The sequence below is a fragment of the Lycorma delicatula genome, chromosome 4 (assembly GCF_047948215.1).
Source record: "Lycorma delicatula isolate Av1 chromosome 4, ASM4794821v1, whole genome shotgun sequence".
NCBI lineage: Eukaryota > Metazoa > Arthropoda > Insecta > Hemiptera > Fulgoridae > Lycorma > Lycorma delicatula.
Window position 1 is genome coordinate 195,654,892 of NC_134458.1, and position 27,223 is coordinate 195,682,114.

Here is a 27,223-nt window from a genome sequence, read left to right on the forward strand (position 1 = left end):
CGCAAATTGCAAGTACGGGACCAGAGGCCGAGAAGTGATCTTCTTATAGTGTTTATAAATTGTTCTACAATCTGTATGTAGCGCTTACTGTTCACTGTGCCGAGAAAGATTGTCATGAAGATTCGTCTACATGAAATTGCACACCAAATACCCACTTTTGTCCGTGCAGAGGAGATTCATGTGGTTGATATGGATTTTGCGTACACCAAATGCATGAATTTTGTACATCACGTTTCCATCGAGGTAAAATCGAGCCGCGTCAGACCAAAATCGATCATCGAGTTCTTCCCCATCAAGCGTCATAGATGACATGAAGCACTGACACGTTCTGCAGTGTCTGCAGGTAACAACTTGTGAACGACACGAATTCTGTACAAATGTGTGATGCGGTGTGGACGCTACGACAGAGAGACAGAACCAGCTAGACAGACGTCATACAGACTTCTTGGGAATAACAGAATGTGCAGTTTGCACGTCGATAAACGTTTCTGGTGTTAGCAGTTTCGGTCGACCACTTCTGACTGCCACATTTCTGTCTTTTGGAAATTGTCGTACAGCCGGTTGATGGAGGACCTTTTGGAGCATTCACACCATAGTTTTCTGTGAGGGTATTCTGGGTCTGGGCATAACTGGTACATCTAATGCATTGAAAGACAATGAATATTCTCTTTTGCATTATGTAACCCAATTTTTCTCATATATTATTATTATTATTTTGTTTTTTTTTTTTTGTTTTTTTTTGAGGTTTTAAGGGGCATCGACTACTTTGGTCATTTGCCCTATCCCACTTCAAAAAAAAAATAAAAAAGAAGGTTCAATTATTCACATTCTTATGAATCAAAAATGTTCAAACATTTACGTTCTTCTAACTTCGAATCCAGAATATTACTTTCTAGGCTTTCCTTTTGGCCATCCTTTCTTGCACCGATTCTCCATTCTTCTGACGGTCTCAACCTCTGATGACAGCGTATCTGAGGCCTCAGACATGGCATCGTTTTCCTCTCTTTCGGATGCCAGTGACGTTCTGCGGCTGACGTCAGTTGATGAAATTTTCGTCGGTGCTGTTAGCATCTTTGCTAGGGAATCTAAACTAATAAGCGATGCAGTCTCCGCGGCGGATGAGCTGGACTCTATCTCTACTGCAGTACTGGGTCCAGCTGAAATAGATGCTCTCACAGAAGCTGATCTTTGCGCTTTTGAATGCTCTATTGGCACAGGTTTTATATTCTCTACGTCTGGTGGTTTCTCAATAATAACTTGCACCTCCATTTCCGTAGATTCAGATTTTCTTGTCACAATTTCTTTAAGCTTGTGACTAGACGACGGAGCGATCCGTTTCTCTTTGCTAGATAAGTCAAGAATTTTTATTCTTACTTCTGTTGGTGGCTTAGTAATCGCAGGTTTAGCTGGTGATTTAAACTGTGCTGGTGCGTCTCTCATGTCAACGGCGTCAGACGGAGAGTGAGCCTTCTCATGTTTAGTTTGTTCCATCCGATGAGTCGACTCAATCTTTGAATCAATGATTCTTTCAATCATCGTCGCAAGACTTGGTGCCATCGTGTTAAGCAACTGCTCCACATTAATTTTAGATGTGGAAGGAGCAGCCGCTGCTTCTGCATAAGAAGTCGATGGTCGCGGTGTACGTTGATTAACTATTTTCTTCGCTTCAGGATAACTGACCTTCTGAAGCGTTTTAACTTCCTGAATCGCTGTTTCTAATTTATATGTAGGGCAGTTTCTTTTGTGATGCCCTTTACAGTTAACGCAGGTTGGAGGGTCTTTACATGGGTCCCCCTCATGTGTTTTCTCTCCACATATACATATTTCCTGCGCTTCACATCTTGCTGCTGTGTGTCCGAATCGTTGACACTTAAAACAACATTTACGTAAATTACATCAAACTTTATTTAATTGATAAATAACTGTTTTTATTCATTTATAATTGTAGCGTTAGGTGTTTCATACCTAATTTAAATTATTTGTTTTAATAAAATTGAAAAAAGGATGTATTCCTGTTAATTTGTACGTACAAACACATCGAAAGAGAATTCCTTAAGGTAAATAGTTATATTTCTACAAATGAAGATCAATTAAGTCTCTTGTGTGGAAGTTGTTTCATTATCTTTTTCATTACAACAAACGGTCTGATAGTAAAATCTATGACGAAAACCATACCGCTTCAAACAGTAAACTGCATTTTTAATTTTGTTAGAAAACAACGTTAGAATGGAAAAGTACAGGCTATTTATATCATTAATATTGTATCTCATTTCCAACCACAGAACGACGCATCAAAATCTGAATCGGGTTAGAAGGGTAACAGTGAGTAGGCAATCAAAATAACATTTACCTAAAACTGTAGGGGTTTTAACCCGTAACGCAAATTACTATGCGATCTGGTCGGTTAGCTATTATTACACTTTAATCTATATACAAGAGGTATATATGCGTTTGTAAATTAATGTACCAAATATTATACATGAAAATCTATAATTTTTTCTATAATTTGTAAAATTAAATACCTAAAATTAAACTTAAATAACATTAAACGATCAAGATACAGCAACCAAAAAATCAATTTACTCGATCGTCTAACTAAAACAAGATTCATTAAATATTTTTTTAAAATAGAACCAAAGAAGTATTATTGAAAGTGTTCCACGCAGAAAAGGAAAAAACATTCAGGAAATGTTCTAATGGTAAAAATAATGTAAAATGTTCAAATAATCATAGGTCTGAAACGCTTTGTTTTCTAGTTACGGCTAGCGAAACATTTTGCCCGGATATCATCTTTTCTAATAAAAAACAAGCCCTATGTAATTTTTGGAATTCAAATTAAGAAGTAAAGTTGATGGTTTCTTATGTGTTTTAAGCTGGTAAATAGTAGATCTCAGAACTGTAACTCCAGTAGTTTTTATGATATCCATCGTAAAACACAAAATTCGGTGTCGATAAAGAAGTTTTTTTATTTATATTTGTAGCAAACACCTTTGTTAAATGACAAACAAATACGGATAATTCAGTAACAAAACTTATAAAAATTTAATTTTGAGAAAAGTAATGTAAATAGAGCCGATAAATACTAAATAAAAACTGTTAAAAATCGGTTTTTTATTGAAGCAAAACAGAGGAAAAATAGGCAGAAAATATTATTACTCTTTCTGTAACTAATAAACATTATTCTTAATATAGCAAAAGAAAAATTAAATACGTGAAATGATAAATAGTAACAGAATAACAAATCTTAATTACAGTAATTGTTCGGAATTTCCTCTATCACAATGTACGCAGCACTCTGCCCGACGTAAAATATTTCCGGTGGTTTTCCGTATCATCTCAAGATCGTTTCGAATAAATTCAATAGCATTTTGTATATTAATCAGTAAAACTTCTTTAGTATTAACTTTTTTCGGTTTATTATGGTTTTCATATGGCTTCAAATGAAGTATGTAACGTCATTCATGTGATCGTGGTGGTCTATCGATTGGTCCGTCGCGTCCAATACAATTTAAGAAATTACTTTATCAGCGTTGTCTAGTAGCCAATGATAGAAATCTAACCCTCAGGGGTAATCTATTGGTGGCAAATTTTGAACCTTCTGCAGGCGGAAAGGATAAAGATTTACTTTCCGTAGGATACGCCACATAATGTTGTTTGACAAATCAGTGCGACATGAAATTCGTCTTGTACTACTGTCTCGGCTACGCTGAATATGCCGAATAACAAGATGTTCATCATTAACACGACGATTTCAAATTTCCCGATCCAAGAAGACGAGGGAAAATGAAATCTCCCGCAGGAAAAAAAGGGAAATTCCAAGTTTGAGGACTGCGACAGTAGTGATCCTTTTGGTGACAGGGGGGAAATATATTCCCGCTTAACCGCTAATTTAGAGCATATTTTGGGGTGGGGTGCGATTTTTCAAATCTTTTTTGCCGATATTCTTATTCTGTAATCTTTAAAAAATGCGCTTAAGAAAAATATTATCTGAATTAGGCGAAATCTCGAAATACTGAGGGTGATCTTGCTTTTAAGTTGAAAATTTAATGGCATCAATGTCTCTTATATATATAGAAGTAATTTGACCAAGTTTGGATCAAAATCGGGCTATTGGTTCTGCAGATATAAGGTGGTTAAGGGTGCGATACCGAACACACATACATTAACATCCGGGAAATTTCCATCCGGGTTTTTGGTTTTTAGGTTCTTAGGTATCAAAACTTCAAGATCCGACGAAAACCGCATACACCCAAATTATTGGAACGTTTACACTACTGTTCTAGAGATATAGCTCTTTTGTAGCGATATCTAGACGGGAAAGTAAAATTGTTTAATGGAAGTAAAAAAGAAGTGTCAACAAGCGTATTTTAAATATATGTTACGTTGTGTACAATTCGTTCATATATTAATGAAAATTAAATCCGTTAAGTCATTTAATAGACAATGAACTCGATTAAAATGACATAAAAATAAAAAAAAATTAAACATAATTTTATACTGTAATTACACCTTTTAAGCGTAATAAGAAATTAAATTAATAAAAAAAAGGATTTAAAACTTCTTTTTCCCCACGTTTTTATCCATTAATCTTTTTCATATACGTTATGAGTTCTTTGTATGCATCATTATACAAGTAACATTACTTAATGGTCTGACATGTCCAATTACTAAAATTTAAACAGCTGTTAGTCTACAGAATAGCACGATATAATGATGTAGGGTTATTAAGTTAATTGCATTTTATAATGCGCTCCTTACAACATATTCTTTGTTATCATATCAGACTACTAAAAAAAAATACATTTCTATAAAAGCCACACGTATATAAAAATTAATTTAACTTTATTTATACTAACATGTTTATAAATTATTATCTACTCTATTATCCGGATCGCTTAAAAAGTGATACTTTTTCGTTACCTTTTTACGATATGATGATCACATTTCTACTTTCCCAGAGGTTCAAATATACAACAGAACGACTGTTTTGTTATCGATCAGATAATGATTTCCCTCCCATCTCCTGGGATGTGTTTTTCTATTAAATTATGAGGTTCCTAAAATTTTGCCTTTTATGCCTCTATGCGTCAGTTTACCGACCGAAATTTTATACTATTTTACTCATGTCCTTAAATTTTGATTCTCATATTAGTTTTTTGTTTGCTGTACAGGTTTTTCTTTATTTTTCTGACAGCTCAGGCCGTATCTGTTTTAAAACGGGTATACATGGACTTTTTCTACATAACGGCTAATTTTTGCTTTAATGATGGATGACTCCGGAATATCATGACAAATGATTATTTTGTTATGCGCCAGTTGAAAACGGTGTGCTTAAATTTTCATTAAAACTGTAAAAAAATCGCAAAACTATCCATTTTTTCTCCTATTTCCCTAGATAATTTGATAACTGTTCATTTTAGACAAAACATCGACACAGAAAAAAGATTTATTATTAAATTTTATACACAATATCGTCGAAAAATACGTTATTATTGATGCAAAATAGCAATAACTGTCAAAAAAAAAAATCAAGATTTTTTGGAAATTTTTTTCGAGTGCTTATATTATACATAGGACCTTCAGATTTTGCCTCCAAAAAACTTTTTTATATGATATAGCATCACGCTAAATTTCAACAAAATCAGTCGGACAGTTTTTGCACAATATTTTTGAAATCCAGATTTAACAAAAAAAAAATGCGATTTTTCCAAATTGTGTAAATTCTGAAATCAAGTTTCTAGATACTTGAAAATTTAATCGGATATAAAAGAGCACTCAATCTTTCAAATGAATTTTGACAAATTTAAATCGGTTAATTAGGAGAGCGAGCCTCTTTCTCTTTTTTCCTGTTTAGCCTCCGGTAATTACAGTTCAGATATTACTTCAGAGAATGATATCTAAGAATGTAAATGAAGTGTAGTCTTGTACAGTCTCAGTTCGACCGTTCCTGAGATGTGTGGTTAATTGAAACCCAACCACCGGTAAGACGGTATTCACGATCTAGTATTCCACTCCGTATAAAAATATCTGACTTTAGTAGGGCTAATTAGGAGAGCCTGGATTCTAATAATTCTACGTTCTGTTTTAATTATTTGGCCAATTAATGTTTCACAACCAAGTGCTTCTGGTAAAATGACCGTTCTATAACGTGTCATTTTCTCGTTTGTTTGTTGATTTGGTTAGAACGTGGACGTTTCTCGTTTTCTGTGGTCTGTTATTCCAAGAAGAATTTTTTGTATTATCTATTATTTCCCTCACGTATTTAAATTTTTGTACTAATTTAATTTCTTTATCGTTAATTCTTATTTTTTTACGCTTAACGAATGTAAAGCCATTATTTCTGTTTTGTCGTGTGACATTTTTAACGCGATTTTTTCTAATTTGATTTTTGACTTCTTACATACTATTCGTTAAAAAGGCTAAATCATCGAAAATCCTAGACGATTAGTCTTTATTTATTTTATCTTTGCCGATCTTTACGTTATGAATTTTCTTTAAATGATATTTTCATGATAAAATCCAGAGCGATATTAAATAATAAAGGCGGAACATCATCGCCTTGTCTTAGTTTTTTTACAGTGAACGGTTTGGGGATTTCTTCTCGGAATTTTACGTTAAATTTTGTGTTTCTTAGTGTCAGCCCGATTACGTTTACTAATGTTTATTATAAATAAAAGTCACATTATTCTTTATAACGAACAAAACGTTGCATTGTGTTTCTCAGGTAGACGTTACATTGGCGATCGCGAGAAAAGAATTCCCAGTAATGATAACGATAGTACTTCTGTTAGCCAACCAAAACGAAATTTCAGAGTGTTTTGTTAAATGATAAGTTCTCGTAGGATGGTGAAATAATTGATTTCGTTTGTACCAAAATTTGTTCGTTTGTAATGTTTTGTTCTAAAAACCTTAATAAAATGCTAAGCTTTTAATTATTATTAAATATTTATGACGCCAACACATATATTTATATAATGTAATCTCTTGGAATTCCCACAAAAAGTCAGAGTTCTTTTAACGTACAAAAATGGGCTGCAAGATCATTGTCTAGGGCCCATAATATGAATAATGAAGGCCGAAAATTAGAAAATTAAATATGTTAATTTATCCTAGTTTTTATATTTTATGAATGTGCAATCTTTGCAGATAATAATTTTTAAAGCATGTCCAGATAAACGATACCATTTACAGTTGCCTTCTGGAAGAAGAACGGACCGTACAGTCTTTGTTTACTTAGGGTACAAAAGACATTGACCTTAGAAAAATCACGAATGCGCCACAAACTTTATGAGGGTGTATGATACGGGTGTTCACCTTGCCAATAATGCGAAACGTTGACTTACCTCCAAAGTCTTAAAGAGTAAACCTACCCGTCGGGGGTAATGTGTTGAACCACGGTTAGTTTGAACGGCTTCAAATGCAATTGTTTACGTAATACGCTCCACACAGTCGTTTGTGTAATGCCAGTCTCACCGTGACGCACGTCGAGTCGACTTCTTCTTACTATGTGCAAAGCTTTCTCTGAGTTCTTCCACAGCAGCTTCAGGGACGCGTGAGCCCGGTCCTGGTGATTTTGTATTTTAACAGAACTACCTGTCTCAACGAAGGTTTGGTGCCAAGAGTAAATTGTACGCCTACTTGGAGGCTCCCTACCGTACTTTGTACCAAAATTTTGTTGAACTGAAGTTGTTGACTGCAAATTGTAAAATCAAAACACACAGCCAGTACGTTCCGCACCAGTAAATGTATACATTTTTAATAACACTAGTGGCTAAATTCGGTACTAATGAACTGCGTAAGTCAAAAGTTGATGTGATTTGCTATTAAATCATGTTACCGATGATGTTCATAATGATGGTGGTGATGATGTTGTTCATGATGTTACCGAATTGTAAGTTATAAAAATAAATTTTTATACGCTTTTAAAGTTGTAAAGTCCTTTTTGAATTGCACGGTATTTAATGTACTATTTACCATAACATCGTTTCATTTGTTTTATTCTTAAATCATACAAATATATATATATATATATATATCTGTACAATTTGTTTGATGTAATTCAATTGCGCAAAACCTACTGCACAGATTTTTATGGATATTTTTTCTTCATTTTTTATAGTGAAACATACAGGTTACATAAAACCTATAACGTACTTTTAATTTTCGAAAAAGTAAGAAATTATGATATTTTGGCAAAAGTTATCAGTTTTTGAAACAAGGGAATTTTGTTATTCAGCGAATACTACTGCAACGATTTCAAACACTTTTCAAAGTAAGTGGCTTACATTGTTGAAACCTCTAGTAATCAATATAGACTTTAAAAACATCTATTTTTTATATTTTTGATTTACCTTCTATTGAAATGTTTAAACTTCTGTGTGTCTATTTCATTTAAATCACCCCTAGGCCATTTTCTCGTAAACTACACACAAGACAAAAAATTACCTAAACAAAAGTTACTCAGACTGGAAAAATATACGTTACGCTGACCTTGTATTTGATCTTGACCGTTATTTCCAGGTTAAGGCGACTTTTTAAATGGAATGACTTATGTTTAACCCTATAAATGAAAAATGCAGAAAATTTAACATTGAAATATGTGGTCCCACATATGACTTGGACCTTTTTTGAAAGACATACGACTAACCATCAGAGATAGTGTTATGCGATAATGTAAAATCATTTTTATGCTCTTTCCCATAGTTTACGAGATAAATGGCCTAGAATATAAGAAATATTCCAGGAATATTGTGTGACTTTCAAAAACGGGTTACTCGTATAACACTATCTCTGAAGATTAGCCGTATAGCCTTTAAAAAAGTCCAAGTTCATATTGTGACCAAATACACCAATGTAAAATGTTCTGCTCTTTTCATAAGTGGGGCCAAAAGTAGGTCATTCTGTTTGAAAAAATCGTGTTAACCTTGAAATAAAGTCAAGGTCAAGGTCAAGGTTACCATGAGATGTCTCTCTTGAATCTGAGTACCTTTTGTTTAGGTAATTTTTTCGTACTGTGCGTAGTTTACGGGAAATTGGCCTAGGGCGATTAAAATAAAACATTTATATATATATATATATATATATATCGTAAAAAATTTAAACCAAAATTAATATTTTATTAATAATAAGACACTAAAATATACAGGTAAATGTTACAATATACTAAAGATAATATGAAGAATTAATTTCGAGGTGAACGAGTAAAGAACGACTTAAGCGTTTAATGAGACATAGCGGATGGCATCTTTGTATTGTTGCCGAGTCTAGATAAATCATTGTCGTCCCCCGACCCCGTTACACCTAACTTCTATCTACTACCTACCCCGCATAGAAATTCCAACTACATCCGCGGTCCCGGTTTCCACCCCAGGAGACACCTACCTCACTCTCCACCCTACTTTTAGTCGACCGGCAACCCCTTTTCAGTAGACTACATTGTAACCGACCTTCCTCCTTGATTAAATTAATCATATCCTCGGAGTCCGTCCCATGCTTTCGTTCTCCCTTCCGTTTCTCTCACTGCGAGTTTAATTATCATTTCTTCTGCTTGTAAGCCGATCTTCCATCTTTTTCTATACCGCTTCTACCGACAACAGAGCGAGCACCAGCGACTTCAGTTTCGAACTTATTTTTAAAAAAAGTCCACTAAACCTTATCAGATTAGAATATTATTTTGGTGCAATATATCTTAATCCATTATTGAACAAACTCGATCAAAATTAGAATAACGGAAAGTAAGTGAATCGAATAGAATAATAATAATTACGAGAAACGTCAATTTCTGTTCTCTTTAAATTTATTTATTTATATTTTTTTCTTTTAAAAATTAAAACTAAAAGAAATGTATGTTCACGGAGAACAAGAAATAAATATTAAAAATTAAAAAACACGACTGCCAAAAAAAATATTGCTCTTTAACAAAGGATAATTAAAGAGCATGCGGGTGACAATTTTGTGTACACAATAATTTTTTTTTAAATTTTTAAATTTATTTAAACATATTTTTACATATATATAACCTATAACACTCCCAGGTAGGTAAGGATTCCAACGCGGGGCCATACACCCAAATCGGTACAGCCGTTCAGCTGCTACAGTGCAACAAACAAACATGCATAAATTACAGTCGTGTAATAAGGTCCAATTACCCCGTTTGAATTTTCAAAAGTCGAAAGACTTTTGCGAAGATATAACAACATTTCCGAATAATCGTGATCTGTTAAATAGAGTTACTTGGTGCATGCGTAAGTTAGACTTCAACCAACTAACAAATATCCCATTTGGATTTTGAAAATCGGATTATTGTTTGCAGAGATAAGACGACCATTGCATCTCCCGAAACAGCGTCCCAGGAGCATCCCGTGTCACATTTTTCTTTAGTAGTATAAATCACTTGAATGCTAATTTCTTAAATTGGATTGGCCACTACGATCACTTGACGTAACGCCAGTATATTATTTTATCTGAGACCATATGAAAACAATACTGTGCCGACAAAGAGTTAATACTAAAGAAGATTTATTCATTAAAATACGAAATTCTAATGAATTTATACTAAACGATTCTTAGATGATGCCGAAAGCCAACGGAAATATTTTACGTCGGACAAAGTGCTGTGTACATTGTGAAGGAGGGAATTTCGAACAATTACTGTAACTGAGGTTTGTTATTCTCTTACCATTTATTATATGGTGTATTTTATTTCATTTTTTTGTTTTGATATATTAAGAATAACAATTAATTAATTTATACAGAAAGTATAATAAAAGAATAAACGTTTTCTTGTATATTTTTCGTCTGTACTGCTTCAATAAAAAACCGATTTTTAAAGATTTTTACTTGCTTTTCATAGGCTGTATTTAAATTGTTTTTCTCATAATTAAATTATCTCCAAGTTTCGTTATAAATCTTCCACATTTATTAGTCATTTAACAAAGTTATTGTAGTACAAAACTAAAAAAAAAACTTGTTTTTCGACACCGAATTTTGTGTTTTACATCGGATATCTTAAAAACTACTGAAGTTACAGTTCTGAGATCCGTTCAATCCTATTTCCCACCTCAAATTACATAAAAAACCACCAATTTTATTGCTTAATTGGGGTCCCAAAAATTACAGTAGGCCTTCTTTTTATTAGAAGAGCTGAAATCCGGACGAAATCTTTCGCTAACGGTAACTCGAAAACAAAGCGTTTCCAAATTTATATATATATATGAACTTTTTCATAATTTTCACCAGTAGAACATGTCCTGAAGGTTTATCCGTTTCTTCGTGGGACACTCTGTATGAATTTATTTATTTTTACTTCCTTCTCTAATTTAATTAAAAATAATTTCTACTATTTGTCATAACAGAAAATGATCGAAATTGTCAGAACGCATAATATCGTGATTTACAATTTCAACCACACCTCAGTTGTTTATAAACCGTTTGAATAAATGAGGTGTCATTTTTTTTTCATAATAAAAACAATAATTTATTTAATAGAATATTACTCGATAAAATTAAACTTTTTGCCATCATTTCGAAATTTTCAAACGTATTTATTTTGCAAAATATGTTGTTCAATAGTTCTTAAAAATATTTTCATACATTCTAAAGGTGTAAATTTTTATTGAAAATACACAAAATGGCGAATTGAAAATCAAGCGAGATAGGACATCTCTCCATATGGTCTTTTTTGCTAATTTTGATGTAATGAATGAGTTGATGTACCTTAGTATCAGCTAACACCTTCCGGGACATTCCAAATTATTACCCTTAATTTTAATTTAGGTATATAATATGTTAATTTAAATTTTTACACCTATTTTTCACTCGAGATTAAATTCATGGTATTTTTCGAAAATTGTTCAAACAATTTTGTCTTTCTTATTTATATGTCCGACCAATTTATATATCCGATTAAATACCGAGTATATGGTTTATAAACAAAGCAAAATGTTTTTTTTTTAGCCAGACAAATATTGGAACAATGAATTTTTCGGGAAAAAGACATCGTGACACTGTCACGAAGATCGACAAAGAGATAAAACTAAATAAAACACATATTACATTAGTCCAGCCGGTATCTGTCTTGGGTTGGACTTTTTCTATATGATTGCTAATGTTTGCTTTAATGCCCCCGAAAGATCATCAGAAATGATTATTTCGTTGAAAAAGTGTGCTTAAATTTTCATTTAACAAAATGTAAAAAAATCACAATAAAAAAAATCCATGTTTTTCTACTATTTCCGTAGATAAGTCGATAACTGTTCATTTTAAATTCGGGAAAATATTCAATTAGTTTAAAAGGGAAAAATTTAAAGTATGTTTGAATAATTCCCTAGGCTCTCCTAGTTAACTGTTTTAAATTTTTCAAAATCCATTTGAAAATTTCAGTGCTGCTTTATTTGCGATTAAATTTTCAGGTATGTAGAGACTTTATTTCAGGCTCTAGACAATTTGAAAAAATCGCTTTTTTTTTAAATCCGGATTACAAAATTATTGTGCAAACATTGTCAAACCGATTTTGTTGAAATTTGGCATGTTGGTTTATCACGTCAAAAAATCCTTTAAGGCAAAATTTGTAGGTCCTATGTATCAGTGCTCGAAAAAAATTCCCAAAAGTGATTTTTTTATTTTCACTTTTTGTAAGTTATTACCATTTTTGCATCAATAATAACGTATTATTCGATTTGCAACCCATAACATTGCGTGTAAAATTTAATACGAAAACTTTTCTCTCTTTCGATCATTTCTGTAAAACGGTCGCTTAAATTTGTTTGATAACAATTTAAGCACACCTATTTTCAACTGGCGCATAACGAAATAATTATTTCTGATGATATTCCAGTGGTATTAAAACAAAAATTACCGATCATATAAAAAAGTCTAATATGCACATTTTAAAACAAATATTTGGAGTACAATATAAAATTTTTATTTAACTTATTATGAAATGTATAAACATAACACCAATCTAAAATAACAATAATAAAGTCATTACATTCATTTTAAATTAAATGATGATGCACAGATGAACAGAAAAGCTTATAGTTTTAATTAGTTCGTCATAATTAATTAATTTCAAGTAATTTCATCTCATATTATATTAAATTAACACAGTATACTACGACTTCATTTGTCAATATATTTTAATATTTAAATGCACTATTAAAATTTTAATTATTATTATTTTATCTTTTAATCTTAAATGGACCATTTTATCCTTTCAAGTAGATAAATGAACTGTTTATTTATTCTGATGTCCTGAGTCAGTCCCTTATAAATACATGTTGTACGTATATACAAAATTAATTTTATAATATAAATTGTACATAAACAAATTTAAAAGTAAGTCAGTTATTTAAACTAACTTAAGATATTTAACGTTTAAATAACTTTACTACAGTTAAACAAAGAAATTAAATTAAATTTATCAAATACGTCTACCTCGAAACGATCATTTTGCAATATAGACCACCATACTCTCCAACCAATAGGATCAGCCCAGTACATTGCAAACGGAAAGAAAAAAGCTGACAACAGCGTTGTAGGACTTTACAAAGTCCTACAACTGTGGTTTGTTTCTGATGAACGTCTTACACACAGAACTTAATTTAAAATAATTATCTTTTCTTTTTTAAATATAATATTTTTTCGTTTAATTAATTAAATGATTCTAACTAAAGGGCGCGGGTATGACGGTACTAGCGGCCACTTTAAATAATTTTTTACAGTTTAAAATTATTCATTTATTTAATTCTACTACTCATCTGTTATGTCACAACATAGCAGTAGTTTAGAGTATTTTTTTAGTGTAAGATTTGTTGCAGATATTGTTATCTTTTCGTTATATTGTTATAAATTGTAATATTGTTTGTTGTATAAACTGTTATATTGTTATTGTTATATTGTAATCGTTAACAAACGTGACTAAGAAAAATATGATCTTAACTAGGCGAAAGAACCTTAACTTACGTGACCGTGCTCTACACCTCACCCCCTTGAGCTTTTAACTTGAAAATTTAACCGCATCAATGCCCCATACATGAAGTAATCTGACCAAGTTTGGTCAAAATCGGTCAAGTAGTTCTGGAGATACACGGTGATTTAGAGAGCAACACCGAATACATGCATGTACATACGTAACAACCGGAAAAATTCCATCCGGTTATTTGATTTATTTAGGTGTCAAAACGTCAAGATCCGGTGAAAACCGCATATGCTCAAATCGAATCGATTACAGTGCATTCCCTTCTAGAGCTATAACTCTATCTAGACGGGAAAGTAAAACAATCTCCATTTTTATAATTTCTTTTATTTATTTCAAAACTTCAGCCGGGCTTTAAACGTATACCGTGAAACTATGTATACGTGTTGCGATATGATTTTACAAAAGATGAAAAGCCGGCTGACATCCGCTAGCCGATGTTAAAAGATTACAGTAAAAAGTATATAAACATAGCAAATTTTTATAAGCGGATCTAACAGTTTATATCGATCAGAAAAAATATCACCGATTTTCATCAAAACGGAAGACCGATGAAAATGTTGACGGATGCTTTCCAACATATTCTCAAAATATTTGAGAATATGATCTTATTCTCAAAAACAGACGCGTAAAAAAGTGGGAAACTGGTGAAATTTGTAGTGGAATTATCAAACTTAACCGTTTAATTACCCAGGATAAGCTGTACTACTGCAAAGCGTGTTTAAAGTGGATTTCGAGACGTCCACTGCAAAAAAATACAGGCACCCAATTCACACTTATACGGAACTTTAAGTAGCATTAATTACACCTTTACTACAGACATTGTCTCTTTAATTATGAAAGGATCCTCGTATAATTAGCAGCAAACAAAAGTAACTTCATAAAGGTTCAAAAGAGAATTTTCATACAAATAGAATAATCGTTTGACTCAAATATTGTTATGCATACTGAAATAAAAAAAAAATAATAATTATTCTTCATTTTGTTTCAGGTATGATGAAAATCTTCAAAAACAAATTAAGAAAACAGGTAACAATAATAAATATATGAAAAACTAATTTTTTTAGTATACTTTTACAACCAAATACGATACAGTAACCGGCTCCAGAAAATCAGCGGTCAAGGTTAACGCGTTTTAATACCGTACTGCACGCATCGAAGTTACACAAATGAAATGAAAGTATTGTGATGGCATAAGAACTTAAAAGAGCCATAAAAACCTACAACTTTTATAATTTTTATTTAAACGTATTATTAGTGATGTTAAGAGAAAAAAAGATTTATTTCTCTCTCTCATACTCTCTTTGTCTTTTAAAACGCACCCGCACACCACACACACACACACACACACGAACGCGCGCGCGTGCACACACACACAATATAAGAATATTGTTCAGTTATAAATATATAGAAAAATAGGTGCTCCTATAATATAAATATTTTACATTAACAATTAATTAAAATAATTTATCGATTGTAAATAGACGAACTGATTAACTTAACATATTATATCAAATTTGTAACATTTTAGTATTATTTTACATAAAGTACATTTTAGGAGCCAAATATAACTAATACTTTTTGGAAATTTCCGATCTAGCCCTGTAGTCCAGGCGGTATCTGTTTTGGGTTGGACTTTTTCTATATTTATTTATTTATTTTATTGTCAATTGAAAATTACATATACAGTTTAATTCAACATATTTATCCTTGACGCAGCTAGCAAAATAAACCTTGAGCGCTAGCCGTGAGTTCATATCATTATAACAGGATGATTAATAAAAACTAATTAAAAATACAATATTTAACTAAATAAAAGTACATGATTTTTGTAACATGATAAATTCACATTGAAATCAAATCAAATAAAATACAATAAATTCATAACCTAAAAAATGAGATAAAAAAATAATCTCGTAATGGAGAAATAAAATAAAAGTACATTATAATATAACGTATAATAAGACAAAAAGAAATAATCATAACATAAGACAACTGAATACTATTATGAATTTATTCTTTATTTATTCCTTAGCATTCACAGTTTTATATATGTAGATTGTTTAATGTTAAGTAGTACATTAATTTATTCATTCATCTACTTCTTTGATTAAGCCATTTCTGTATAATATTTATTATTTGAAAGTTAAAATGGTCGGGGACTTTGTTAGAAAACATATTAGAGTAATTCGAAAATTGACGTTTGCATACAGTTAATTTTGAAAAGAATCTGCTATAAATATTTGTTCCTGCTGAACCGGTACTGTACGGTGTATTTTTAAATTCAAAATCACTTATATATTTGTTTACGGGTAGTATTTGTCTCAAAGTAGGTACTTTAAATTCTTCATATAAGCGTGTACCGGGATATAACTTTGGCCTACCAAGAGCTGCTTTAATTAAATATTTCTGGAGCATAAATATTTTATTAAGATTGGTATCATATGTTCCTCCCCGTATCTCGATTCCATATTGAAAAAGCGAATGAGCATATGCAAAATATATAATTTTTATTATTTCAAGATCTTTAATTTTTTTTTATTTTGTAAAACGAATGAATAAGGTATTTTAGTCTCGACGTTAAATACTGTACGCGGACATTCCACTTCATTTGATCGTCCAATATTATTCTGAGATATTTTATCGACTTGACTTCGTCTATTGACTGACAACGACAGTTACTGTTTACCGATTCAATGTAGTTTTAGTTGAAATTCACGAGGGGGTTTGCCGGTTTCAGTAGGCGAGAATGACAGATATTTCGTTTTACTTATGTTCAGCGTAAGAATATGGCTTTGAAGCCAAGATTTTACCGTAAGTAATCCGCTGGATTAATTATGGTAAAATAAGTAATCTTATGTACTTCATCCCACGTCTCGCCCGAAAAAACCAAAGTTGTGTCATCAGTGAAAGATACTACGGTACCGTTAGGAGGTCAGTTTTAAAAGATCGTTGAAATATATTAGAAAAATTATCGGCAAGAGAATAGTACCTTGTGATAATCCGAAGTTTGACGATTTTCTGTGATCACTGACATCATTTAAAGTCATAATCTAAATTCTACCTTTAAGATAGTTTTGAAACACATCGTTTACTGGTCATCATATACCGCAGTTATTTATTTTACGTATTACAATTTTGTGAGAAATTGTGTCAAATGGCTTAGCTAAATCGAGAGATATTGTTATAGTTTAATTATTTTTATTAAAGGTTTTGTTAATTATTTTAGTTCAATGTAAAACCGCATCTTTTGTTGATTTTCGAAATTGAAAACCGTACTGATTTATACGAATAAGATTATTTTTATCAAAAACTTTATTATTCGGTTTTTAATTTTTTTTCAATTATTTTGGAAAAGTTACTTAACAGATTTATAAGTCTGCAATTTTCAGGGTTGTTTTTATCTCCCGATTTATCTACTGCGAATACTTTGACTATTTTAAATTTAGTAGGAAAATATCCTTAAATAAAACATCTATTTATTATGTGTTCAAGTTGTTTTACTATGTAGTTATTTTTTTAAGCAAGAAGCATTAAAGCTATCGATTTCAGGTGACGAGTTATTTTTTAATTCTTTATTAAAATTAATATTCAGTAATACTTGTTGGGTTAAGAAAGGCTATTAACAGAGAGTGGGGTTAACAAAAGAGGCAGATTTAAGTTATCTGTATTTTTTAATATCGCATTTGCATAATTTTCTCTTAAATTAGTAAAGTATTTATTTAATTTATTAGTTTCAATTTTCGGTTGTGCTTTTCATATCGGTTTTTTTTTACAATTTTCGGTTTTTTCATATCTAATATTTCATTAATAGATTCCCACGTTTTCTTAATATTGTTTTTATTTAGTTTAAACTTACTATTAAAATAACAATTTTTTCCTGCTTAATTGTATTGTTTAATGTGTTCCTATATTTCTTATTATAATCTTTTAGTTTTGTATTAAAAGGTTGTTTTAATAATTTACGGTGAATTTATCTCTTTTTTTCATAGACGCTAACATGCTAGGATGGATCCAATGTTTTAGTGGTTTATTTTTACGCGATATTTTAATAATCGGTTTATGTTTATTTAAGCAGTCAGTAAGTTTATTAATAAAATTCGTTACTAATGTATCTATTGTATCTGTGTTATTATTGCATACGTCGTTCCAGTTTTCTTTATCTAAACTAGATTTAAGTTCATCACAGTTCATTTTATTGATAATATTATCGGTTGTCGTCTTATCTTTTACAAAGTTTGTTAGTTTCATACGAAAAGAAATACAGTAACGGTCAGTGATAGCAGTCTTCAGGATCGCCCCATCACATCACTATGCCCAACAGAACCGCTCTTAAAGAAAATATGGTCGATGTAGCTGGTCGACTGCATTTCGCCATCGAGACTATATGTAATCGTGTAGATTTGTTTATATATGATTTAAACCCATATAGTTGCGTAATACTAAGAAATTCATTTATCAGGTTGTTACTATCAAGATTATTCAAATTCGTATCCCCTACTAAAATTAGTTATCATCCGTCTTTATATTCTGTAGATAAACATCTAAGCTAATCAGGCACGCACGTATGTTCTGGGAAGACGATCGATAAACTGCAATCAGTTTACGGTAATTACTTTACTATTACTTAGGTAAAAAACAAATTCATCAAAATGTTTTCTTCTTATGTTCATATGAATTATATTTAGGTCGTATTTATGGTTAAAATATAATCGAGGATTAAAATTTTAAAAAATCATTTACTTCTACTCTATCGTAGCAGTCATACGCTATCAAATCATCTAATTCATTATCGATTGGTATTATAGAATAAGTAGTTAAACAATCGAGTTAAAATTAATAGAAAACCTGATAAGAAATTAATAAAAAAACAATAGTAATAATAATAATAACACGATAAAAATAATAAGAAATCCCTAAAATTACCCGATTCCTGTCGGGCTAAAATCAATACCTGTAATCTGAATAATCAGTAAAGTACGAAAAATATTACATTTTCTGTTGCCCATTAAAAAATTAAAACCTACACAATTATAGTGAAACACGTAGAAACATAATGAAATATATCTGAATCAACGTACCGGCATATATGATCTCTAACTTTAGCTTTACTGCGTCCAGGATATCATCAGAAATGATTATTTTGTTATGCGCTAATTGAAAAAGATGTACTTAAATTTTTATTAACAAATTGTAAAAAATCGCAAAAATATCCTTTTTTCTTCTAATTCCCTAAATAACCCGATAACTGTTCATTTTAGAGAAAAGATCAGGAGAGAAAAATTTATTAAAGTTTCCACACAATATCATCGGTTGCTAATCGAAAAATAGTTATTATTGATGCAAAAATAGCAGTAACTGTCAAAAAAAATTTTTTTTGGGGGAGTTTTTTCGAATACTTAAATTATACATACGACCTTCAGATTTTGCCTCAAAGAACGTTTTGATATGATAAAGCAACACGCCAAACTTCAACAAAATCGGTCTCGCAATATTTCCACAATAATTTTGTAATCCAGAATTAAAAAAAAAAATTTAATTTCAAATCGTGTAGAGCCTGAAATAAAGTCTCTCGATACTTGAAAAATTAATCGCATATTAAAGAGCACTCAAATTCCAAAGGAATTTTGAAAAATTTAAATCGTTAATTAGCAGAGACTAGGGAATTTTTCAAACATATTTGCAATTTTTTTTCGTCTAAACATATTGAATATCTTCACGATTTTTTATCTAAGTTAATTTTAAAAAGCAACTTAAAGGTACCCGAAAAACGTTTCTTTAAAAAAAAAAGTTTCGATTGTTAATTATCTCCGGAGAAATAACCGATAAAAGTTGACGCCATTGTTCAACTTTTGAAATAAATTATTATCGATAAATTGATAGACCAATATTTAGCAATAATTCGCGTTTGCCGGAATGATATTTAATCTTTATAGCTTATCGATTTAATAAAAAAACTGGCGCATAACTAAATAGTCATTTCTGATGATATTCCGGAGGCATTAAAAACAAAAATTAGCGATCATATACAAAAAGTCCAAGTATGACTATTTTAAAAAAGATACCGGGACTAAGGAAGCACTTCTAGCACTTCTCAAATTCCACAAGGGAAGTAAAATTATTTGCCCTTTCGTACAGTAAAAATTTTTTAACGGCTTGTAAGCCTGTAAGCGTAGCGCAGACAAGAGACAAAATTTTTAAGTATTTATGACCTCTATTCTTCCCTAGAAACAATCGAATTACACGATTTCTCTCCTGTACGTAATGACTTCGCCCCGATATGATACGCTATACAGTAATAGTGATCGAACTGATTCTCCCAGAATTCATCTACGGTATACTATGAAAGTTATTTAATACTAGCCGAGTCAAGAGACACTCAAAAACGCCTTATCCTCGAAAAAATTCACTACGACAAATAAGTTATTGGAATGGGTTCGCAAAAGTTTGTAGAACATAATTGTGCCCTAGCGGATATGATCGAATACTATTTAATTTATTAACAAATTAAGGGAAAATTTTCATTTTTTCGCCAATAGCGGCTTTATTTTTAATCGCAAGTAAAAATAAAAGTCACCAATAGATACCTGAGAAAAGTTCCCATAAAAAACATACCTGGTACTTTTATCTACGAGCCAAATAAAGGGCGCTAGCGAATTTTACATCAAACACCAAAATCGGCCTATGATGTAAAGTAGCTTAGAAACTGGGTACCTTTTCGTATACAGTAAGACTAAATGGATAAATAATTAATTTATCCGAAATTTCTTAATTTTTCTCGTAAAAAAAAGTACTGGGGGGGGCGTTTTTAATTAAAATTGTCTTAGCTTTCTACTGGTGATATTATTTTTTCATAAGGTAACACTGACAAAAAACTAGAAAATTTTTTTTCCAAAAACCATGTTTTTTCCGCAAACACCAAAAAATTTTCAAAATTTCGGGAAATCAATCAAGTATAAGGTTAAATACTGAAAATGACGTAATTTACATAAATGTAACAAGTTGCAAAAAATATCTGTTTTCAATAATGTTTTAATAGTTTGTTTATAGCATCGTTTTCTTGCGTTTACGAAATATACTAAATTTACTTCCTAAAGTTCATTGATAAATTAACGTTATTGAAAAACTATCTCTGCCATCTTAAAGTACATGTTTTACCATACAAGTAACAACTAAAATATTTTTATATAAAAAAAAAAAACAGAATAATTAACGATCAGTTTTGAGCGTTACCAAAGGTTTTAAAAGGTACCAAAACACGCTTTTTCAAAAAAATGCATTTTTCAAATGTCGATCAATAAACAATTAAATAATATATATAGATATCCCTTACGGAATGAGTAGGTAGTAAGCTCAAGAAAGAATGCTATACCGAATTTTTCACTTTTTGCAATTTCTTTATTGTTGTTGGCGTTTTATCAACAACTTGCACATTTTCAGAGTAGATTCGGATTAACGGGCAATCAGAAATTAAAAGTCCTTCGATAATTTCACTAATTTATAGCCTTGGGTCTTATTAATCCGTACCTCTTTGAATTTTTTAATTACATCTAACAGGAACAGAGTTACGGAAGTTTATTTACTGCGCACTCTCGAATTATATCAGGGCTTCTACAGCGCCCCTACAGTAGGCGTTCTTTTTTTTATAAGAGATGAAATCCGAGCAAAATCTTTCGCTAGCCGTAACTCGAAAACAAAACGTTTCCAGACCTATGTTAATATAACTTTTTTTTTCTATTTTCACCAGTAGAACGTGTTCTAAGAATTTCTCTGTTTCTTCGTGAGCCACTCTAAATATAAATGTAGACGACATGGGAAGTTTTTAATAGTTGGGTCTCATGAAATCCCACGTTAGAAACAGTTTTTTACTTTTAAAATCTGTTTTAATTATTCTGCTAATAAAGTTGGGACTGTTATTAAAAACGTTGTATGAGATATTTGTCAAGTAACGGAGTGATCAAATGGGAACCAAATGTTTATACTAAAACGATTTTTTTCAGAAATTATATTTTATACTAAATAATCATAAATTTTAAGGTAAAACGTCATCAAGAGGGTAAAATCGAATTAATTTTTTTTTATTGAATATTTTGATCTTTTTCGCAATTCCACTCTAAATGCTGCACGACTAAGTTATTTAAATACATCAAGTTGATTATTTTTTTGTTAATTAAAAGCTCTAGAACATTCTTGAAATAAAAGTCTGTCTAAGGGGAAGCGACCCTCTGCCGGCTTTTATTTGTTACGTCTGTTGTACTACGCAAGCACGTATGAGATCAAGAAATATCCTATTTAATTAAAGACTTTTTGGAAAAAAATGGTAAATACGTACCTAATTGGAAATATATCCCCAAAAGCCATTACAACAAAGAAAGTGATCGATATGGATATATATTTTTAATTTTTACAAATTTTCCAACAAAATGAACAATTGTTCCAGAACCAAAAGAACAGTCAACGGAAAAGCGGCGAGATGTAATTCGCCGTGATGCCTTAAATTTTTTTTTAAGGTTACAAAACATTTATAATTATTCTAACCTTTAATATTTAGAAGGTTAGAATAGATTTCAGACTCTCAAGAGGGTCTGAAACCGTTTCTTCATGTTCATGTCTTACGGACAACAATTTGTTTTTTTTTTTTTTTTTTTTTAATAAAAAGACTGAATCGATACGCTGCATTCAAAGGCGTTCTAGAACAAAACTGTGTAATTTATCGTTTAAAAAATTACATATAATCTTTTTTTCAGATCGATTACAATTCTGCAAACTGGTGAGAAATGTTATTTAAAAAAGTTATTCAAAATTTTCAAACATCCAGTGATCATTGCATTAGAACAAGTATAGATACGAGGTCTGATCATAAAATAACCGAACACTTTTAATTATGCGACAACGGAGATATTTAGTGACTTGCGGTTGTAGCAATGTGTTCCCCATAACCTCCTGTGTAACTACATGTTCTTGGATTGTTATTATCTCGTTTAGTTTTCATGTTATTGTTATTTGAGTGCAACGTGTTTAAATATTAGTAGCGATTTTTGCAACGTGCGATTTTCGGAAACAACGATAAAACGTAAATTTTTTTAATTTTGCGTAAAACTGGGGAAAACTTTCACGGAAACGTTTCAACTTTTGAAACAAGCTTACGGAGATGATGTTCAGGATCGTACGAAATGTAACACGATAACTCTCAAGAATAAAATTATCGATTTATAGATTATATCAATTTTTGTCTTATAGTCTGGATGAATTTGTGCAAAGTTTACTTGCTGCTAGTTATTCAATGATATTTCAACAAATAAAGACGTCATTGTTTAAAACAACACACTCACAGTTTTGAACTGATTTACTAAAAAATCGTGATAAAAGAAATGTAGTTATGTTGAATTTGTTAATTCAACAAAAGGATTTTTATCTTTACACAGGATAAACTGCCGCCCATCGAAGTGTTTTATGATGATTTAAAGAAAGAAACCTTCTCTGAATTAGGTTATGAACATGTAGAAAACGTTTGGAATAGTTTTAAAATTAACACACTCTGTGAATATCATGATTTCTATATGAAATTGGACGTCTGGTTGGCTGATGTATTTGAAAGTTTCCGTAACTAAATTATGAAAATAAACGATTTAGATCCGTGTCATTATCTTTGTGCGCCGCATTTTTCTTGGCATGCCGCTTTAAAGGCTACCAAAGTGGAATTAGAATTGGTTACAATTGATATGTATTTGTTTTTTGAAAAAGTTATTCGTGGAGGTGTGTCAATGATTCCCAATCGTTACCCTCTGGCTAACGATCCGAAAATAAATAAATAATTATAATGAACACAAACCAATATAAATAATTAAATATTATGTCCGAAGTCTTTACGGAAAATGTATGATGGAACAGTTACCCGTAAACGGATTCAGATGGTGTAACATAAACGAAATTGAATATTTGCTAAACAACTAAACGATGAAAGATGGTGCAAAGATGGGTTACATTTTAGAAGTTGATTTATCATATCCTATTTACACGAATCGTATAAAGATTATCCACTCGCACAAGAGAAAAAAATCCATTCTCAATAGTACGATTTCTTTGTTTGTTAATGATAAAAACTTCTGGCGTGTAAAAAAAAAAAAAAAAAAAAAAAATATTATGCACTTCAGAAGATAAAACCAAATACGTCCTACTCTATAGAACTTTAAAATTATACCTTCAACAGGGGTTGGTGCTGTTGAAAATACATAGATCTGTTTGTTTGTCGTTTGTCACTAGGGTAGATCCTGCTTCCGCTTCAAAGTGACGTGTGGAATGCCTCAAGGCTCTGTCTTGGGGCCACTCCTTTGGAATCTGGTCTATGACGGAATTCTCGGGCTGAGTTATCCTCTGGGTGTTTTCCCAGTGGCTTTTGCTGACGACCTGGCCCTGGTTGTTACTGGAAAAACTGAAGTAGACGTATCGGAAAAGGCAAACGTAGCCATACGAATGGCAGAAGTCTGGATGTCCACTAAAGGCTTAAAACTTTCGCATGGTAAAACAAAATACGTAGTCATGACAGGCCGTAGGAGAATATCTGACATCCTAATCCGAGTAGGGGGTAATCTTGTCCAGCAACAGACTTCAGCCAGATACTTAGTGGTGGCTTGACAAGAGGAGGAGTTTTACGGCACACGTGAATGAAATACGTAAACGCGCTGAATGCACGGTCAAAAATCTTAGCAGATTGCTCGGCAATATGACAGGATCCAGAACTGCGAAGCGTAAGATTTACGCTCACGTAGTTAATTCAATCTTACTTTACGGTATACAAGTCTGGGAAAGAGCTCTGCGTGCCGACAAGAACAGAAGAGCCCTTGAAGGAATACAACGGCGCATGGGCTTAAGAGTGATATGCGCATATTCTTCAGTCTCCACCGAGGCAGTACTCGTAATTGCAGGAGTTCCTCCGCTTAAACAACTGGCGGAGATGCGAGTGAATATAGCACGTGGACAACCTTCTAAAGAAGCATTAGAAGAGATGCTGCGTAATTGGCAACATCGTTGGGATGTAGCCAACACGGGACGATGGACACATCGTTTGATACCTTTGATCCGACCATGGATAGAAAGGAAGTTCGGGGACATAAATTACTGGATAACGCGATTTTTTACAGGGCATGTGTCGTTCAGGTCCTGGTTATGGGCAAGACAAAGGGTAGATAACAGCAACTGTCTTTACTGTGGGGCATATGATTCCCCTGAACATGTAGTATTTGAATGTAACCGTTGGACTGAAAGCAGGCAATCCTGTGTAAGACGTATAGGGCCATTATCTACCGAGAATGTGGTGGATAAAATGCTACTTAACGAGGATAACTTTAATGTGATCTCGTCGTTCATAACCGCAGTTATAAAGAAGAAAGATGAGGAAGCTCGTCAAGAAGAAACCGCTCGCTGATGACGGCTTGTCGTAGGTGGAATTTCCGTTTGTCAATATTTGAGAGAATGGACAATATTGAGATATAGCTTTGAGTGTGGTTTACACACCAAAATAAATAAAAAATAAAAAAAATAAAAAAATATGTATAAAGATTTATTAATATACTGAAAACTTACAAGAGGAAATTGCTTGTTGTTGAGGGGTAGCTGATGATGGAGGTTTGGTTTTTAGGTTTTATGTAAATCGGATAAGTGGTGAAGGAACTTATAGATCCTTAAACTTTGTGTTTCTTATATTATAAGATGGCACAGGCATATTATTTTTGCAAGACTCAAAAAAAAATTTATAAAATTTGTTAAAAGATACTGAAAACTTTCATAAGGTAACTGTTTGTTGTTGACGGGTAATTTAAGGTGGTGCTCTTGCTCGATTGTGATGACGGACAGCCGAAGGTGGAACTGATGCTCGTTCGTGCTTGCGTGGATGGGCAGAGAGGTGAAGAAACCTGAGGACTCCGTGGCGTATGTTTTAAACTAATTGGTTGGGTTGGTATGATATCATATAAAAAAAGAGAGAGATTAAAGAATAGGGGTGACTGTAGCTGAGAGAACAAGGGTGGTGGACTCTCAGTAATCAGTGTATGATGAAAAGAGCTAACCGGTGAGCTGACCTGCCGTGCCGGACATACAGCCGGCGGGTGGGGAGGCGAGCTAGAGTAAAGGACACTCCTCTGTTTCGAGTCCAACTTGATTGTAGATCCGTTCCAGAAGAGTAGGTGGGAAAATATGTATAAAAAAAAAAATCTGTTTGTTTTAATCAGTCTCCATGGTTGAAAGATTATGTTGTGAAAAATTTCAACACGTGGTGTGGTACAAAAGATCCGACTGGAAAAAAGATTATAAACTACTAATCAACAGTGTAAATGGAAAACTACTGGAAATGTAAGAAAGCGAATCGATATGCGTTTAATTAATAACAAATATACTTTAAAAAACTAACCTAAGTTCAAGAGTAAAACATTATTACATTTATGGAAATGATGTGGTTGGAGTATCAATGCTGAAGAAAAAAATATATTTAACGAAACCCATATATGTAAGTTTAACCATAACGGATTTGGCTAAATTAATGATGTATGATTATCACTACAACCACCTTTTACCTAGATATTGATATGAAATCATAAAACTACTGACAGATACCGATTCATTATTATACTCGATTATATCAAAAGATGAACATTTAAAAGAATTCAGGAATGTAAAATATTTGAATCCAAATGATGATAATGTTTACGCGTCGGATAAATAAGATATAGTTCGTGTAATCGTTTAAAAGATGAAATGGGGGAGCTGGATTCAATTTACTAATTTGTTGGGTTAAGCGCGAAAATTTATTCTACCCTTTGAATAGACGATATAGATTATTTAAGGTAAACAAAAATAGCATTAAAAAACAAATTAAAAAAGGTTCTCTTACATTTGATGTTGATCAATTTTTTGAAGGCTTTAAACCACGAAATGTATAAAGATTGTCTGTTTAATAAAAATTCACATATTGCTTATCAAAATCATTACGTAGTTTTAATCATCAAATTTACTCGCTTGAACAATGGAAAAAAGCCTATCACCCTATGATGAAAAAGATTTGTATTGGAAAATAATATAGAAACACTCCCATACGGTCATGAAAAAGCCAATGAATATATAGTGAAGAAATGAAAAGTGGCTTAAAGTCGGGATTCCGGAATTATTTTTTCATTTTTTCATGAATTTGCGCATGACTCTAAAATGAGGGGGTTATTCATCTGCTGGAATCGCGGCAATCTCAGTAGCGTTTTC